Genomic DNA, 17,558 nt, shown 5'->3' with positions numbered 1-17,558 from the left:
GAGCAGGGAGAATCAGACCATGGAAAGCCAGCACAAGCTGCATGCTTGTCCCATGCTGTCCTTGTTGACAAAGAGCAAACCAGAATTTAGGGCTTTGATTTAAAACAAAATCCTCATTGAAATAAGTTCTTAATTGATGGAGGTTCTTAATTGATGGAGAACGAGAACACTTACATGGGCTTCACTGTGCTTTGCTCCACTTGGGTGAACTTCAGCAAGCACTTCCCTTTTATTTTTATTTTAGATGCAGCAGTGGGCTTTGCTGGTCTTGATGTATTCTAAATAATATCTTAGTTATTTATTTGAGAATTTTATACAATGTATTTTGATCATCTTCACATTCCCTCTTCTCCTACTTGTCCTAGATCCCCCCTTGCCTCTATGTTCAGAGAAGTTGTGGAACCCCACATCTTCCCCTCCCTCCCATATTCCCCATTTAGTGTTGGCCAGCTACTCTTGTTGTTGTTGTTTTTGTTTGTTTGTTTTGTTTTGGTTTGGTTTGTTTTGTTTTGTTTTGGATATTTGAGACAGGGTTTCTCTGTGTAGCCCTGGCTGTCCTGGAACTAACTATGTAGACCAGGCTGGCCTCAAACTCAGAAATCCACCTGCCTCTGCCTCCCTAGTGCTGGGATTAAAGGCATGCGCCACCACTGCGCAGCCACCCAGCTACTCTTAAGAGTAAGGCTTTCCCAGAAGTGTAGTCTGTTAGTCAGAAGTCACCCACTAAAGAAAACCCAATCTTCCTGTGTTACTTTTCTATTGTTTTGATAAGACATCATGGCCAAGAAAACTTAGAAATGAAAGGTTTCAGTTTGTTTGGGGATTTCGGTTTTAGAGGGATAGGAATAATCACTGTCATGGTGGGAAGCATGGTAGCAGGCAGGAAACAGCTGAGAGCTTACATTCCATCCACAAACAGGAAGCAGAGAGTGGACTGGGGATGGTGGGAGGCTTTTGATGCCTTAAACTCTTCCTAATGTCAGATCTCCAACAAGGCCACACCTCCTAATCTTTTCCAAATAGTTTTATCAACTGGGGACCAAGTATTCAAATTATGAACCTATGCAGACATTATCATTCAGACCACCACATTCCACTCAATGACCCCACAGTCTCATGGCCATATCATGCAAAATGCATTTAGTTCAACTTCAAAAATTCTTACAGTCTTTTACAGTTTTAACACTGTTTCAAAATGCAATACCTCTTCTGAGACTCAATGTAGTCCTAATTACAACCCACCTGAAAATCAAAAGGCAAGTTATATACTTCCAACATACCATGGCACAGAATATGTGTTGCCATTCCAAAAGAAAGGGGTTGGGTATGTTGTGTGACAAAATGTTTCCTGGGGAGGCACAACACATATGTCTACTCTTTCCAGCTAGGAAGCTTACCACAGACCAAAGTACAACTATCACCAAAGTTCAGCTTGGTGAGTCAATACATTTTATTGGAGTTACTTACAGGAATATGGGTGAGGGGTTACTTATAGGAGCAGAATTGACTAAAAGACAGTTGCTTCACCAAAGCCCACTGCAGCATGGGTAACACCTCACAAATCTGGGAACTTGGGAACATATTTGCATCTGGTAGGCATCTCAACAGGTTGGAGAATGTTCTTTCCAGGTACCTTAGTTGGTCTAACCCTCTTCTGGGCACTAGGCTAGTTTCTGCTTCTTCTAGGCATTTGGTCTGGTCTCAGAGTCATCTTTGCAGCTTTGCTTGGCTGAGAGTCTTCTTTGCAGCTCAACTCCCTTTCTTGTTGCAGTTGTTTCTTTACATAAACAAGTTCCTGCACTATCTCAGCCTCAGATGCATCTTTAACTGCACAGGACAGAGGTCAGGCAACCTTTCCTGCTGCTGCCAATACTCTTGATCTTTGTATACTAATCTCGAAGACTGGAAGATTTCCTCTAAACCTTTAACTGTTTTCAGGGTGTTTCTGTAGTCACAAGGTAGATCCCATTCACCAAGCAGACATGCCACCCCATACACATAGATGAAGGCTGCCGTTCTGGGATTCTGCCCACAGATACCCCTAATCCCGATGTTTCAGCTTTAGCTGCATATCTCACTACCCATAGTAAGATACATGCAACTGTTGTCAAAGCACAAAGGCACACGAACATACACTATATGGAAAAGCACAAGTCTATTGGAATATCTTTCATAGATGCTCTTCCCTCAGGGTGCTCAGCAATAGCCTCAGTTGCTACCCATAAATGACCAGGACCATGTACTCACTTCTCTCCAATTCATCTTTGGTTTTGTTGTGTCCCTGTTCAGGTGCCAATTATGTTGTATGACAGAACTTTTCCTAAGGAGACACAATACATACATCTATTCACCCCAGAGAGTGAACCCTGGGGACTTTTGGTGGACTAGATACCACCAAAGTACAGCTTGGTGAACCAAAGAGTGCTATTTGGGTTACTTAACAGGAGCAAAGATGACTAAAAGATAGCTGCTTCACCAAAGCCTAGTCCAATATGGGTGACAGTTCACAAAGTGATCATCTGCAGGCAGCTCAGCAGGTTGGAGAATGTCCTTATTTGATTTAAACATCCTCCAGGCAACTCAGCTGGTTTCTGCTTCTTCCACACGTCCAATCTGGCCTCTCAGTCTTCTTTGTAGCTCGCTCTGTTCTACTAGTTTCAGAGGCCCTCAGCTTTTACAGCTTACTCTGAAGAGTCTAGTGAATCATGTCAGTTTCAGGGACTTCCTGAAGCTATTTTGACTTGTTTACCTTCCTGTTTAAGGATCTTCCTTGCAGTATGGAATGTCTTAATTTTTGAGGAAACTGTTAACACAACAGGCCATAGTGTGAAAATAGGGACCAAAGCAAGATCAAGCTAAATAATAAGGCAAATTCCAAATCCTGGAGCTCCATGTCTGATGTCAGAGGGCTTAGATAGCTCTTCTTTCCAGTATTGCTGCCTACAACACACTTCTCTGTCTGGGGCTGGTTCCACTCTCTGTTTGCAGCTCTCCATGGCAGACACCCCCCCCCCCCACCTTTGATGTCTTTGAGTCTCCAACACAATACAGGGTTCACTTTGACATTTTCACAAAATGGCCTCTTGGGGCCTCCATGCAGGGACTTCTCTGCCATATCTTTGGCCTCAGCAGCTTTTCCTTAACTTTGGAGAAAGAATCCACAACCCCATTATCATGTTATCTCATGACTCTAAAGCTATAACTGCATGGAGAACATTGCCAAATTTGAGATGGTGAGCCCACACCCTTTATGTCACATTTGCAACAGCATTCATTGCTGTTTTTTCTTTTCCCAAGATGGAAGTTTAGCTGGGTGTGGTCTTGCCCGGAGGGCGTCCTTTCCTCTGTCCAGTGAAGCCAGGCCTATCTTAGTCTCCTTATCTTGTTCAGCACAAGCCTTGGCTCCAATATCAACTTTTCTTGGTGCTCTTTTACTTTTCAAACTGTACACTTTGTATCCTTTTTGCCCTGTTTGCTCTTTTTTATTGAAGACCTATATGAGAATGATTACTAATAACCATACAATACAGCCAATATTAAGCTATCTTGAAATCTCCTCTATTGAAGAAATTAGTCCATTGCTTTTCAATTTAACCTCAGGAAAATTGTTAGGACAAGGGACAGTAGATAGTCACCTTTTTTCTTTTTTCTTTTTTAAATCAAGGAATCATCTCTAGACCAGTTACTGATATTGTTCTCCTCTAAAACCTTTTGAACTGGGCTTCAAACCCCACCCCACAACAAGTCTTCAGCAAGCCCACACCTCCTTCTCCATCCCCCAAAGTTCCACCAGCTGGAGACTGAATATTTAAACATATGAGCCTATGGGGACCATTCTTATTCAAGCTACCTCCCTATCTTTCACAGAAGCTACCAAGTCAGTACTCCTCAGGGAAGGGTGGGGTTCATTGCCCACCTCCCCTGAGCCTATGCTAGGATTTTGTCTGGCTTGAGCTTACAGAAATCTTGTACATACTTCCACAATTGTCATACATGCATGTGTCTGAAAAATGACATTTTCTTGAAGTCATCCACAGACTCTGGCACGTATAGACTTTCTGCCCCTTCTTCTGTGAGTGTCCAGAGCCTTGAGGAGAGGGGAATGATACAGATGTCCCATTTAGGTCTAAGACTCCAAAGGTTTTGCTCTCTGCATGTTGTCTAATTTTGGTTCTCTGTTTCTACTATAAGCTTCTTTGATATGGGTTGAATGATATATTGTTCTATGGATATAACAGCAAGTCATTAGGAGTCATTTTAATGTTATGTTCATTTAGCAGAGTACTAGTAGCTTCCCCCCAAAGGCCCATGACTTATCTGATCACAGGTGTTTTTTGTTTTGTTTTGTTTTGTTTTGTTTTATGTCTCTGTATAACAAGTGCCAGCTATGGGATCCATCTTGTGAAGAAGGCTTTAAATATAGGTGGAAAGTAGTTGGCTACCTCACAGAGTTCACAGCTGGGTGAGATTGGTGATTTCCTTTCTTCTTTAGTAGTGTGCTCAGCCCCTCTCCCCCAGTGCTGTGAAGGCTGGCTAGGAGGGATTATGCTTCCAGTTTACTACCCTTTTGATTTTTCCATGTTTATGACTCAAGTATGTGGTGTCTCAGCAATAGAATCTCACTGTTAACTTCCAGAGGGTAATTAAAAAGCACTGGAAATAGCCTGTAATGTTTGGAGGACTCTGGGACCCAATGGGCCAAGGGCTCAAAAAGAGGTAACCCATTCCTGGTATTGGTATTTTTATTTGGTAGTATGTGGTGTTTAGTTGGGTATTAGCCTCCCATTATATGGTAACTATATCTATATCTATATCTCCATCTATCTATCTATCTATCTATCTATCTATCTATCTATCTATCTAAATTTAGGAAACTTCTATTGTTATAGGTTTCCATATGAATTTTTCAAAATGTCGATAGCAGTAGTTATCCCACCTCTGTATTCTGTTTTCTACTCTTCCATTTCATTGGCTTTTATTCACTTATTTCTGGCAGCCTTTATCAGCACTGGCTCAGAGGGATCAGTGTCTGGATATGCTGGATCCTCACTTTGCTGTTTTAGTTGCTCATAGGAGAAAGTATTCAGTAATGCTATTAGGATCTGAGTTCCCTTGCCACAGGGTTTAGTAACCCTGCATAGTTATCACTCCTACTACTGGTAGGTATTTGTGAGTAGATTGACTGGTGATTGGCTTTAAGTATGACACTAGAGTTAAGTAGTGCCTCTTCCAGATCAACTTGAGGAAGTGGGCACAGTCACTGTGGATACCTTTCTTACTCTTTCACCTCTAAGATCAAAAACAGAATTTACAGAGTGCCAACTCAGCTTCTTCTACTTTTTCTTTTTTTTAGATTTTTTTCTTTACTTACATTTCAAATGCTATCCCAAAGGTCCCCTATACCCTCCCCCCGCCCTACTCCCCTACCTACCCACTCCCACTTCTTGGCCCTGGTGTTTCCCTGTACTGGGGCATATAAAGTTTGCAAGACCTAGGGGCCTCTCTTCCCAATGATGTCCGACTAAGCCATCTTCTGCTACATATGCAGCTAGAGACATGAGCTCCGGGGGTACTGGTTAGTTCATATTGTTGTTCCACCTATAGGGTTGCAGACCCCTTCAGCTCCTTGGGTACTTTCTCTAGTTCCTTCATTGGGGGCCCTGTGGTCCATCCTATAGATGACTGTGAGCATCCAACTCAGCTTCTTAATTGTTTTCAGTTGTCTTGTGAGATGCCTTAGGTCAGTTCTCTTTGTTTTCCTTTATCATAGTTAAAGATGCTGGAGGAACAGTAGGTTTGGGAGTTCTATGGGCTGAGGTTTAAAAGCAATTTTAAAAAATACTATTTAATTTTGATCTTGTAGTTTTGAAGTACTATATAGCAAAGGACTACAATTTAGTGGTTATTTGTTTTTTTTTTTCTTAATGTGGAAGAAAACTATATTTTTTGAGAGATGAGGAAAATAGATTCATCTACTGTTAGGTCAGTGATTCTCAAACTTCCTAGTGCTGTAGCCCTTTAATACAGTCCCTTATGTTGTGGAGACCTGCAGCTATAAGATTATTTTTGTTGCTAGTTCATAACTGTAATTTTGCTATTGTTATGAATTACAATGTAAACATGTGTTTCCTGGTGGTCTTAGGAGACCTCTGTGAAGGGGTACTTAGATCTCCAAAGGGGCTACAACAAACAGGTTGCAACCTGAGAACCACTGTATTATATCTTTCCATAGATGATAATATGTGTAGCATGGGAGATTCAGATCTACAGAAGTTTATAGTTTTGAAATCTTCTTTTATTAAGGTATAGCTAGTTCAAGTCCATCAGAACATAAAAATACATATTGTATAGGCCACATTTTAGGATTTCCTTCAAATTTTAAGTATTCCCACTGGGAATCAGTGGGGACAAATGTGAGAGGACTGTTTGTTCATTGCTTTTGAAGAGCCTTTTCTCAGTATCAAAATGGAAATTCTGTCAATTCTGAGTAGCTGTCTAGACAACATTAGTTACAATGGAATGAGTTGGAAGCTCCTTCTGCAGAGCTTTAGGCATAATTTAAATGACCTTGACTTCTTTGCTAGTGTTGACATTTTAAAGACCTGATTATTTTCTAATCGTGCTCATATTCAAAGCCTTTGCCTTGAAATTTCACAGTATCCTTTTTCTCCTGGGAAGCATTAGTCATTTAACTTTCTTTAGCTAATGGGATGAGAGCAAATGCCTCACATGAAGAGGCTTGCAGACTGGTCAGATATTGCTCTATTAATGAAGGATGAGATGTAGGGAGTGTAGTTTAGAGACCCCATTTGTTCCTACAGTGCCATCCTAGAGCACCAAAAACCTAGCCATTCAAGGTAAGTTTATGGATTCATCTAAAATTAAATGGCTGCAAACACATGAATTAACTTGTTTTAAGCTACTAAGTTTTGCAATGGTCAAAATTTTTCATTGTTTTTGTAGCCATAAATATTTCTATAATCTCAGATAACCCATCTCTGAAGTATGTAACTCAACTACCATCACTAATGATACTGAGCTATTCATTTCTTGTTATCCCACTGACAATTTGTTTCTGGTTGGCCGGGATGTGGTAAAAGGGAACATTATCCACTGCTGGACCCAGGATCTTCAGAGAGCAAAGCATTCGGTGGTACCAGTGTGGGAAAAAGTAGTTATTCTTTTTGTGAAATTTTAAAGGTACTCCCTCCCCAGTCTGTGCATGGAGCCAATGTAGAGTAGCTTTCTAGAACATGGGATTATGTAATTTTAAAGAATGACACAGGTAAGTCATCAAGTTGAGTACATACAATAGGACACATAACATGAGTTACAGGCTTATGATGGCTGTCTGAATAGTGGGAGATCCTATGTGTGCTAGTGTGATGTGTAACCCCACGAGATGACTGTTTGTGTACAACTATGCAACTCCATGTCCCTGTCATTGTGTGACACATGACTGAACATTTTTAGTCAAGAGCAACTTTAACCAAGAACAAGTTTTGGAGAGAAAAGAGAGAGAGAGAGAGAGAGAGAGAAAGGAGAGAGAGAGAAAGGAGAGAGAGTCTTAGAAAAGTAAAACCCACTTTACACTTTACCTCTGGGCCGTTTGAAGATAGCACAGTGTAGATGAATGCTATGACTATAGACTGAACTTTTAAAACTTAACTCCAGACACAGCAGGTCCAGCTTACCCAAGAGAGCTAAGGTTGGTTGACAAGAGGCGGAGCAAGTTTTATTGGGCACATGACTCTGCTTTGCACTTTGACCTTGCAAATCAGAAGGCTATTGTTTTTATGTGTTTTGTAAAGCACTGCTATTTCCTCTCCTTTTCTTTTGTTTGAGAAAGAAGTCTGCTTTCATTTTTGTGATGAAATAAAAGGGTGCTGGCTGAGAGTCCTCTGAACATTGGCAGAGCCTTGCAGGATACTTCTCAGAAGCTATGGCTTTCTGTTTCTGGAGCTGTGCTTGAGGAGCATTGGCTAGGTCCTGCCCTTGGTGATTTCACCCAGTTCCTTGGGAAGGTCCTTACTATTTATCCTGTAGTTAACTCACCCAGTTCTTTGGGAAGGGCCTTGTTATTTCATGCCGCAGTGCTGGTCACCTGGCGGTAGGTCATTAGCATTTTTAGTCTTCTTTTCTTCAAAACAATGCACACCATGCTAATTAGAGGATTCTGAAAGCTAAGTAACCTGTTTTAAAATCAGACATTTTAATTTGCAGCTTTAATGGCTGTTTTTATAATAACTGGCTTTATTGGGGGTAAAAGCACTTCTCATGTTCCACTAGCAAGGCAAAGCATAACAGAAGCTGACAAAATTAAAAACCTCATAATGCGACCTTTGCCTGGGATAAAAGGCTGTTTCATAACAATTTCCTTTTGTTCTTTGTTTAAGCCATTACTCTAAAAGGAGCCTCCGATTAATCTGAGTAAATGCATCATTACAGTACTAATCCATGTCCTTCTGTCAGTGTCTGTTTTAATTAAATAAGAAATGAGTGCAGGAAGATAGCACGCACAAAGCTGTGATTGGAGAAAGAAGCACCGGTTGATGAGGGAAAAGATTAAAAAGGGCTTTACGTTTTTTGTCCATTTGCATAGCCCCAGATGCCACTGGGTTTCAGGATGAAAAGGAAACTTACAAAAGTCCTGACCACATTGCACTCATAGATTTAAAATAATGGGACTGACCAGTGAGATTCTAATCATGCATTTATCACATGCTAGACATTCCAAAGCGAGGGGCGGAACAGTGCGGGGTGTGTCTTCTCAGTCTTCCATGCAGCCTCACGGTGCGTTGTGAAAACACACCTGCCAAATTTGGAAAGTTTATTTTAGGTGAAATGTACAGTGAGACTTGGTTGTGGGGTGTGTGTGTGTGTGTGTGTGTGTGTGTGTGTGTGTATGTGTGTGTTTAAAGTATCTTGCACCTTTCAGTTTAGTTTTTCTTTTATTTGGAACTATTTTTCTTATGATAATATATTAAGGATTTGGGTGCTTAATTTAATGTTAACTCTAAAAGGCACACCGAATAAATACTTACAAGAGAATCTTACTACACGGATACCTAGAAACTCTCCCTGGCCCTGCAGTTGCAGAATTCCCGTGGCGAGGGCATTCTCCACATGCCCACCATTATCTGATGTAATGAAAAGAGAAAGTGTGCAGCAGCGAGATTGTTAATTAATTTAGCCTAACAAGATGAAGACGAATGAAGCAGAGCACAGGATGAATGAAGGAAGAGGTCTTATTTACAATGTAATACATTTTTATATAATACAGATTTTACTTGGTTTAAAAATAGATCCCCCCAATACTATGAACAAAATCAATCCCCACCCCACCATTCCACATGGAGCTCCTGGCCTGACCTCACAGAAAGCAAGCCAGGGCTCCATATGGAAGACACTTCTCCAATGTGTAAACAGGGCTTTTCTTCTGCTAAGAATCCTACAGTAGTTAACCTTTAACTCCAGGGTTTTATTATTCCTGCTGCAGACAGAGGTGAGCACAAGCACAGAGACCTGGAAGCTTTTAGGTCTCTTGTCCTCCAGGTTGCCCCAGACATGCCGTCTCTGTTGTTTAATAATCATTTTATTTTAATTGTCTTTCACTAAAGGCAGGAATCTCAAGGGCTGGGGGGTGGGGTGGGCAGGGAGGAAAAGCTGTGTGCTTCTTACTTGCAGTTACACAGGGTTCTTAGACTCGCATTATTTTAAAGTCCCCCCTTCAGAGAGTAATGAGCTTTCTCCGGGATCTGACCTTTCGTCATTCCTGCTTTCTGCTCAGAAGTACTTCCTTCCTTCCTACTGTAGCTAGAAAAGACAGTCTCTTATCTCGAGTTACTGTAGGCAGTGGTGACAGGACTCCACAAATGGTGGTATTATGATCACTGTGTTTTTATCTCAGGGGTCAGGAACAAATGCATGCAACTGCTTCTAAGGATTTCAATAAATAGGACTTTTTTTTTTTTAGTCCAGACAATCGCCTTTTATGTTACTTTTAAACAAAGCTACTAGTCCATCAAGAGTTTGAAAAGAAAACAATTCCACAGAGTGCCGGTATGGCCACAGACCAATCATCATGGCACCCATTCTCAAGTCCTTTATTTTTCAAGTCCACAACAATAGGTTGTTGATTCAATGGACAAGACCAGAACAATTAAGTTCTCTGTTTAGCAGCAGTGCAGCATTTTAATGCCCTTCTCTAATAATGCTCTCATTATTGTTATTCTAAGACTGGGCCTCAGGAGGAGGAATATTTGCTGGAGGTACGTCATTATTTTGCAAATTTCGATTAGCTCATCATGTTGTCTGTAGTGTGAAAATCGTAGCTAATTAGGGCAGCCAGTTAGACGACCAGCTTTTGAGCTTATGAGTTAAAAGGTAGCATACTTGATAGGCCAGCGATGTGAAAAAGGTGGTAAAAAGGAGGATTAGAGCAGTTGCCTTAGTAACTCCAACTTCCATCTGGGAGGGAACAATGGACTTGTGTTTCTCCCCCACCTTGGTGTAAAAATTGGTTTTGTTTTGAAAGGACAGGGTTCTTTTTATGACAATCTGGAATTCAGCCCAACTGAGTGCAGTTTTAGTTGTTAGGAGAGACCATTGGGATAGGAAAGATGAAAAGGTCATGGTGAGCCTCAAGGACATGAAAGGTCGTTGTCTGGGGAAACAATGGTAGATTGTGTTCTTTTTTCTCCCTCTCTCTAATATTTCAAGCCAGCCAGCCCCTAAGTCAGGTGATGGGACAAATACCTACAGTTTAGTCAGGTGAAACAGGAGGAGGGGAGGATTTGGGGGAGAGAATTTGTACTATGCCAAAGAAAGAAAGGAAGAAAGAAGGAAAGAGAAAAAGAAAGAAAGAAAGAAAGAAAGAAAGGAAGAAAGAAAGAAGAAAAGAAAAGAAAGAAAAGAAAAGAGAAGGGAAAGGGCTGTCCCCAACCTGCTTCAGTTGAGAGAGTAGTATTTCTTTGTCACCGTCCTGAGATCCCAGTGTGCTCTGGATGGGTTGCCTCTGGGCCAGCACATCTCTGGGAACCTCTCCAGCGTGTGGAGCTTGATTTAAGCTTTCTCTTCGAGCTCCCGGAGGACCAGTGATGTGATACTTAACAATAAATTTAGTTGTTGTCGCTTTCTTGCATTATTGGTACCCTTAAAAGGTTTTCCTTAAAATGCACACAGAATAAAATGAATGATAAATATGAAAGAAATTTGTCTCCGCACTCCACAGGGTTTTACCATAAATTCTATGACTTCCATCACAGAAAGTTTACAGGAAACTGTTTAGATGTTGCTGCAATAGCAGTTCAATTTTTTTATGTACGTAAGAAAATGCCACAATTTTAGGATCTACTAGGGCTTTGTATATGGGGATGGTGATAGAAAAAGACTGAATACAGCACCATTTCTTTAAAATCCTCAAAGCCAAATCACCCTTCCCAGGGTCACAATACTTGTAGTTCAGTGAAATGAATGACTTCTCTTTTCCTTCTATATTAGTCTCTCTCTCTCTCTCTCTCTCTCTCTCTCTCTCTCTCTCTCTCTCTCTCCCTCTCCCTCTCCCTCTCCCTCTCCCTCTCCCTCCCCCTCTCCCTCCCCCTCTCCCTCTCCCTCTCTCTGTGTAGAGAGCTAAAAAGAATAAAGAAAGGAGTGTTGCATTTTATAAACAAAAAAGACTGTTTTTGATGATCTCAGACACCTTTATTTTTCTTCTCTGTTGTCTCATCGTGATTCTCTGGTTGAAGCTGAACTTGGTCCAGGGAGTTGGAGGTTTGAGACTCTCCCTTAATCCCAGGTCTCCCATTGCCCAGCCAACCATCCTCCTTGTGCTAACCTTTGTTCTTTGGAGGAGCTGTATTCCTTTTGTTTGTTGAGCTGATATAGCTGAGTCATGAAACTCCAGAGTTGCAAGACTTTTGCCACTAGCTAGTTACACTTCTACATTTGAAACGTGAAGAAAGATGGAAGTGACTGGCCCAAGGAAGTGCAAGCTCTTTAGAGCTAAAGGGTTACCATTTGCTGTATTGTCTAAATATGAAAACCTGAATTAAAAGAAAAAGAGAGAGAGAGAAAGCATTATTCAAACAGGTTTAACTTGCTTCCTGGTTCTCTGAGTGGCTGAGAGGTGTGGTAAAGCTAATATCTGGAATGCTAGTGGTATTCAGAGAAAAATTTTTTGATAACTATTGAAGTTCTATTTTTACAGAAATGGAACTTCCTGTATCAGGAACAAAACAAATATGGTAGTACAGTTTAGGATTACATCTCTATAACCCTGGGGAGATGAGCTTTGGTTGGGAAGCCTGGTTAACAGGGTCTTGAGACTTTCTTCATCTTGCCTTTTTCTGATGTGCTTTCAAGTTATTAGTATAATGGATGGTTTTAACACTTTCTTTACACAGTCACAGAATTATTACTTTTTTTCTTGCTTTTGTGTCTGTAAAAAGTGACCTGAGGTTATTCAATTAGCTGTTTGGAGACATTAAATTTGTTACATGATTTGAAAATGTAGTATAGATTCGGGAGATTATGGTTAGACTGTAACTTTGTGCTATATTCAAATACTCAAAAGCAAATATAGAATCATGATATTTAATATGATCAGTATAAATGCCATAGTTTATATTTTGAATCATTTGGAAAGTATTTAGAAATTTTAGGCTGTGTGTGGACATAAAAGGGAATGACCCATGTCCTTACCTTATTATTTCATATTAAAGAAAATTTACCCCACCATGACATTAGGTATATTTTATTTCAGTCTTTTTTATGCCTGAGTGTGAGAAGAAAGAACATGGATAGTTATTTATGTTTTGTCTCTAATGTTCAATGTGAAACCTGACTTATCCTAGGCACTTGGCAAATAGTTATTGGGTAAAAAAAAAACTTGCATGCATGGATCATACTATAGGCACATTTTTAATATTGGAATCATTGGATTTTTTCATGTTAATAATTTTTTAGGACATTTAAAATGACTTCTTCACAGTCCACCATGCTGTGTTTTACCATGAAATTAATTATTTTGTTAATTTTCACTGTCACTCAGAAGTTAATTTGGAAGACTCTCTTCTATTTATTTCTAAAACAGTGGTATTTTTCATTAAGGAAACAAACCCTTCTTGATTGCAGTAGCTCATGAAATCCTATCACTTTTCCCGTCATTATTTAGCTGTCACCTCCCTAGTAGGTCTACCTTGACTATCCTGTTTGCACTACATCCCTGATTTTTCTGGTGCTATATATGTTTCTAGGTTTCATTAGTTTTCAGTATCTCCTGAAATTCTTAACCTTCTTTCCCATAGAATACCAGATTTGTGTAGCAGGGGGTTGTGGGTAGTTGTAGTCATCCATCCTTCATGCCTAGAACACCGTTTCAGAATCTCAATAGTAATACTGATTGAATTATGCTTATTTCAAGGATTTCAAGTCAAGCATTTATTACACACACTAGCAACACTTATAACCAATTAGTACAATGATCAAGGACTTCCTTTTTTCCCTAGTTTTTAGGCTTATTTTTGAATATACGCATATGTATATAAGTGAGCCTGCATAGTCTATGAGAGTCATATACTTGCAGGAATTCCTTATCACCTGGAGTTACAGGCAGTTATGAGCTGCCAGGTGGGTGCTGGGAACTGAACCCCATCCCTCTGCAAGGACAATAAGCACTCTTAATGCTGAGCCACCTCTCCAGATCCTGTTTTTCCAGTTTTGATATATACTTATTATTTAATTGAGTACCATCATTAATATTTGTCTGTGTTGATTACTGCTCAGGTTTTCCACGATTCTCCACATGAGGTCATCTGAACTCTGGCATTAGGTAGATGCTTGTGTGTGTCAAATGTTCTTCCTGTCACTTCAGATCATCCCTTTGTTCATCCTCTGGGTTCTCTGAGAAGACTCCTAAGGGTTTTATCTGGTTGCAGTTTCAGATTCTCTGATTAAAAATTAGGTTGATTTTTACTATATCCTGCTACTAAGTGATATTGGTTCTTTTTTCAACATTTCTCTACGAAGAACATTCCACTAGCTCTTTCTTAGTGTTTTTACTGGGTTAAGTTTATACAATCCTTAAAATAATGTAACATCAGCTAGGAAGATGGCTCAGTTGATTACGTGTGTGCTGCACAAGCTTGAGAGCCTAAGTTCAGAAGCCCAGGAACCACATCCAAAGTCAGATGTGATAACACATCTGTAATTTCAACCCTAGAGGAATGGGCAGAGAAAAGTTGACTCTTGAAATTCATTGGCCAGACAACCTATCCTAATAGGTGAACTTCAGGTTCCGTGAGAGACCCTGTCTTAACAAATAAAGAGGGAGAGAGATTGAAGGAAGACACCTGTGTCCACACTTGTGCATGCTCTCACATGTACAGATATACGCACTCACACTAACAAGTACATATACCACAAACATACATGTATATGAACATATCACACTGTGCACACGTACCACATCACAATAATACTATATTAAATATTTATCCCTTTTACAATGACAGTAATATGAGCCAACAAAAACAATCCTTTATGTCCTTTGTGATTATGTTAATTATAATCTTTTTAAATCATAAAATATATGACCATTTATTAGCTATAATAGCTATATCACATATTTATATGATATTTGTAATTTCAAAGTTTTTTCCTAACAATGATCATGATTCCTTAATCATAAAAATGCACCAAAAGATGCAAAAGACATGGCTTATTATATTAATTTTGTAGGTGACAGAGAAACAGAAAAACAGAGTCTAGACCCCAAAATTTAAATATTGGTAGAGAGGCATGGGAATTCATGTTACTTGGGTTCTACTGGATCAGCACTGTTTGAGTCAATTTATAACCTTTTCTGTGAATTAAATCACTTTTTTTTGACCAACCTTAGTAGACCCCATGAAAATAAAAGCAAATGCTTATAATGAAACAAGTTTAAAGTCTTACTTGTTTTTTTTATTTCTGAGACATGATCTTGCTATGTCCATTGAGCTGTCTTTGCACCCTTAATCCTGCTGCTTGAGTTTCTGTCCTAGCAAGGATCACAGGCCTGGGCTCAAGACTCAGCTCTTGGCTTTTATTTTCATGGGGTGGTCACTTCACTTCCCAAGAACATTAGCTGTTCTTGACTGTCATCTGTTTTTATTCATTCTTACCAGGCTTTTATCCACCATGTGAACCTTGGTTGCTTGTTTTTCACCTTCTGAGTAGTTAGTTGTTCATTTCCATCTCTGGATGTGACTATACATGGGAACAGGTACAGAGGGGCAAGCTAGGCCCGGAATAGCCTTGTAAGTAAGTTAACACAGGAAGCACAGTGTGTCAGCTAAGAGATTGGGCAATAGACACCAGCAAGTAGACCATTATGGAAATGAGGCAAAAAGAGGAGTTAAAGTGTTCTATAAAGCAGACCAAGAAAAAAGCCTGTCTGGAGCTTAGACCACTGTCAGACCTTAAGCACCAAACAGAGCTAAAAGATAGATTCTAGATTCTGGGTGGTCCACATATGGACGACTGCCAATATCCTAGAAGGAAGGGTCATGGTCTCAGACAGCCCATTTACACATAATAAAGCAAGGTAGAATGTCAGGGTCTAAAACCAAGGCAGAAAGTCAAGGTCATAGGGCTGGAGAGATTGACTGCTGAGTGATTAAGTATTTGTACTGTTCTAGCAGATGACTAGAGTTGGTACCCAACATCCATGTCAGGCAGCTTACAACTGCCTATGACACTGGTTCAAGGGGGTACCCTATGCTTTTGGCCTCCATGGCACTCCCAATGGTATACACAATAAAAAAAAACCATAAAAATAAATCTTGAAAAGGTCAAAGTCAAACTAACAGCAGCAAGAGTAAATAATTTAATTCTTAATCCTCAGAATTTGTATTGGAGTCTCTGACAGGAGGTCAGTAATGGTTCCTCTAGAGAGTTTTCTAAGCCTTTAACATCCCATGAGAACTGCCTGGCATGTTAGGACTGGAGACAGAGGGTCCAGGTGTCTACATTTTCACAAGCATCTCAGATCATTCAGAGTCAAGTGTTTGCAGACCACATTTGGAGAAAATTGCCCTAAATTGTCAGGAAGCACTTATTGTGGGATAGGGGACCTAGTGGCTACTGCTGTTGGGAGAGGAAAAAGGCATTTAGAATTTGAAAGTCAGACCTTCCTGCTAAAAGAAACATGCTCAGGAGTCCAGTTGTGTTTATCTGCATGCAAGAAAGCCGTAAACATGGACTGGAATGCACTGGTCTGTGGTGCTATAAACCGGCTAGGTTTTTCACCTCTTTAGCTTCCTGTGTTTATGACCCAAGTGCTTTTGTAATCCCTAACAAACATTCATACCTTTTGTGAAAAACTGGAGGCAGATGCTTCTTTTTGACCTAATCCAAAGTGTCGCTCATTTTTCTTTTCTCTTTGAACTTTCCATTTGTCATCTGCATGATTAATTTTTCTCTTTTCCTTCCCACGTCGTAAATTGGTTAGCTTGAGCTGGGTAGGCAGACTGCTGTCGTGCTAAGGGTTAACCAGAAGAGAATTACAAATGAACTATCTAGAAAGTTGATTATTAATCCAGCTGGAGAAGAAATATCCTTTTACTTAGCAAGAATGAGTATCCGAAGAGTGGATAATATTGGTCAGGCGGTGGGGTGGCATGGCAGAGCTTGGTAAGTAAAACATAAGCTTTTATATTCATTTCTGAACAGTAGAATGTTGATGTATGTAAACAATTACGCCTAATATGAATTCAAAAGCTGCTAGAACATTCTAAGAAGTTCCAAATGTTCTTGTTGATGAGATAGATCCCTGTACACTCTGTCAGTAGAAGGTCACGGAAAGTGTTTGCATGAGTGGATAAATATATTTAATTTTGAAAACACACGATTAGATTGATGATTAAGAACAAGGAAGTGGGCATGGAGGAATGATTAGTAAGATAATCGAAGTCCAAACCTCACCTCAAGTAACATAAACTAAAGAATCCCCAGTGACAAATGTACTTTCTTCTCTCTCTCTCTCTCTCTCTCTCTCTCTCTCTCTCTCTCTCTCTCTCTCTCTCTCTCTCTCTCCTTCCTTCCTTCCCCCTCTTCCTTTCTGCCTTTCCCCCTACAAAAGCACATTCTGGACTCTCTGGCATTAAATATAATTTAAAGTATAACATTCACATAAAGATTCACTGAGATATTTTCCAGACAATGATGCAACAAAAACTGTCATAGGTTTTGATATTTTCAGGGTCCCAGGACTCATTTCCTTGCTGTGTTTAATTTAAAGTCCTTTTTAAAGACAGCTTTTATTGTATCTGTGAATTGAAAGGGAAGAGAAATGAGAAGATCTGTGCTATTTGTACAATGAAAATTAAGTGAAAAGGTAGGATTTTAATAATGTTCTTCCACCAAAGACTGCTCCCGTTGAAGAAGAAATTTTGATGTCAATATTCAATTCTATAAGGTTGAAAATTTGCCTGATACTACAGAAGTAAACCTTTAAAATGTAACATGGAGCATAATGAGTATTCTAAAAAGCTTGTGTAATAAATAATTTGAATATG

At 39.8% G+C, this 17,558-nt stretch overlaps 1 protein-coding gene across 46 annotated transcripts in view; it reads left to right on the top strand.

The window, feature by feature from the left end:
- Positions 1 to 17,558, top strand: part of Sox6 (SRY (sex determining region Y)-box 6) — a 569,905-nt gene that overhangs the window by 164,318 nt on the left and 388,029 nt on the right. For 4 of the 46 annotated variants that reach the window (XM_030242288.1, XM_006507501.4, XM_006507495.4 and 1 more), the window contains exon 1: positions 1 to 16,674. The exons of the other annotated variants lie outside the window; for them this stretch is intronic. The gene's annotated coding sequence lies outside the window, so the exon portion shown is untranslated. The remainder of the gene's footprint in view (positions 16,675 to 17,558) is intronic. 46 annotated transcript variants of the gene reach the window in all.

This window comes from Mus musculus, chromosome 7, assembly GCF_000001635.26.
Source record: "Mus musculus strain C57BL/6J chromosome 7, GRCm38.p6 C57BL/6J".
Taxonomy (NCBI): Eukaryota; Metazoa; Chordata; class Mammalia; order Rodentia; family Muridae; genus Mus; species Mus musculus.
Note: the sequence above shows the minus strand (reverse complement) of the source record. Positions and strands in the feature narration are given on the sequence as shown.